The 2,063-nt window shown below is 34.5% G+C and overlaps 1 pseudogene; it reads left to right on the forward strand.

Annotated features, from left to right (window-relative positions):
- Positions 1-1,253: 1,253 nt before the first annotated feature.
- On the forward strand, positions 1,254-2,063 carry LOC115626926 (annotated as a pseudogene).

Genomic DNA, 2,063 nt, shown 5'->3' on the forward strand with positions numbered 1-2,063 from the left:
TGGCTGATTGACTGATTGGCAATCAACGCATAGCCCAAACGCTGAGAGCTAGGAAGCTGAAATTTGGACACCAGTTTCCTTTTGTAAACGCCAAAGGGAGGAAAACGGGCTCCAACGTATGAAAAATCTACAATTACATCTTATTTGTATATACCTTAGTTTTTATACTCTCAGAAAAAATACAAAAAAAAAAACTGTATACTTGGTTTTTCGCTATTTTTCCTGGGGCCTGAATTATAGGGAAATATCGGGACACGAAAAGCTTTGTGCAATCAACGCACTGCCCAAACGGTAATTTCGCAATTTCATTTCACAATATTATTATTTAATTTTTCAGAAATTTCACAATTTAATTCTCGACTTGCCAGCGCTTAGGTACTTGGTGTGAGAATCACAGAGGAAGGCGTCTACAATATTTTTATTTAATTTTTTTTTTTTAGAAATTTCGCAATTTAATTCCACAGTATTATTATTTGATTTTTTAGAAATTCACAATTTAATTCTCGATTTGCCAGCACTTAGATTTGCTATGACAATTGCAGAGGAGGACACCCACAATATTTTTATTTAATTTTTCAGAAATTTCACATTTTAATTTCACAATAATATTATTGATTTAATATTTTAGAAATTTCACAATTTAGTTATCGGTATGCCAGCGCTGAGGTACTTGGTATGAGAATCGCAGAGGAGGGCGTCCACAATATTTCTATTTAATTTTTTTATTATTATTTAATTTTTTAGAAATTCACAATTTAATTCTCGATTTGCCAGCACTTAGATTTGCTATGACAATCGCACAATTTAGTTATCGATATGCCAGCGCTGAGGTACTTGGTATGAGAATCGCGGAGGTGGGCGCACACAATATTTTAATTTAATTTATCAGAAATGTCACAGTTGAATTTCACAATATTATAATTTAAGAAACGTACCAAAGTATTTTGCTATTGGCAGTTCCTTTAGAAAAATACTTTCCATCTTGACTTTATGTGAAATAAAAATACTTAAGTTTGCTCATTTTTGCTCTTCACAAATAGACAAAATGATTATTCAAGCATATTGTGTATGAAAAAAAAACACCCAATCCAAATTGAAAGCACCCATATAGCAATTCGAAGAAAATGTAAACCAATTCTAACCAGATGGTTTTGCATTAGGAATTCATATAGCATTTCGACGGAATGTGCTCGATAACATTTCAGTGTGACCCTTCACCAAATTTTCGATATGCCAGTTTAATCGTGTCAATATCTTTTCCATCACCTATTGCTAAGGAGCAGCAACATCTAATCAAACGATTTGACGAAAACTAAATTTATTTATTTTACAATTCGATTAAACATTAAGTAAGGTGAGTAATCGTATAGTCTCAATTTGTTTTAGCAATTCGACTGTACTCAAAAGCTTTCCTTAACACTAAACATTCCTTAATCTCGATGCGCCATTGCCAAGCCCAGTTGGAACATGGGAGTTTGCGTTGGCTGCGTAATGAGACAACACTTTTATTCCTTATAAAATGAGGCAACATGGATTATTAGTTAAATATTTTGTTCAAATGCCTTTCGTCCACAGCGAGATGCAGAAGATCAAGTTGCAGTCGTCCGACTTAGTAATATTTGAAGTTAATTTAAAGACTGTAAAGTGCTCGGGCACCATAAAGGAGATGCTAATAAATCGCAGCAATGGAAACGACGCAAATGCTATACTGCCACTGCCCGATGTTGATTCGATCATTTTGGAAAAGGTTCTTACTTGGGCCAAACACCATCAGAACGACCGAAAGCGCAAAAGTAATGGTCAGAAGAAGATATCGGCTTGGGATGAGAACTTTCTTAAAAATAATCCGCGCACCAATTTCAAATTGATGCTGGCTGCTTCCTATTTGGACATAAAGGATTTGATGGACCTAACTCTCAAGGTTGATCTTAAAGCTTTATTTGGCTTGGATCGCCAGAACCAAAACGAAAACGAGTTACAAAATTAAAGATGTCACTACAAGTGACAGTTCATGTGGCCTTGTACCCAAAATTGTTTTCAATAAGATGATAAACATTTCAAAA

The sequence above is a fragment of the Scaptodrosophila lebanonensis genome, unplaced genomic scaffold (genome assembly GCF_003285725.1).
Source record: "Scaptodrosophila lebanonensis strain 11010-0011.00,11010-0021.00 unplaced genomic scaffold, SlebRS2 tig00000089-arrow-pilon, whole genome shotgun sequence".
In the NCBI taxonomy this organism is placed as follows: Eukaryota; Metazoa; Arthropoda; class Insecta; order Diptera; family Drosophilidae; genus Scaptodrosophila; species Scaptodrosophila lebanonensis.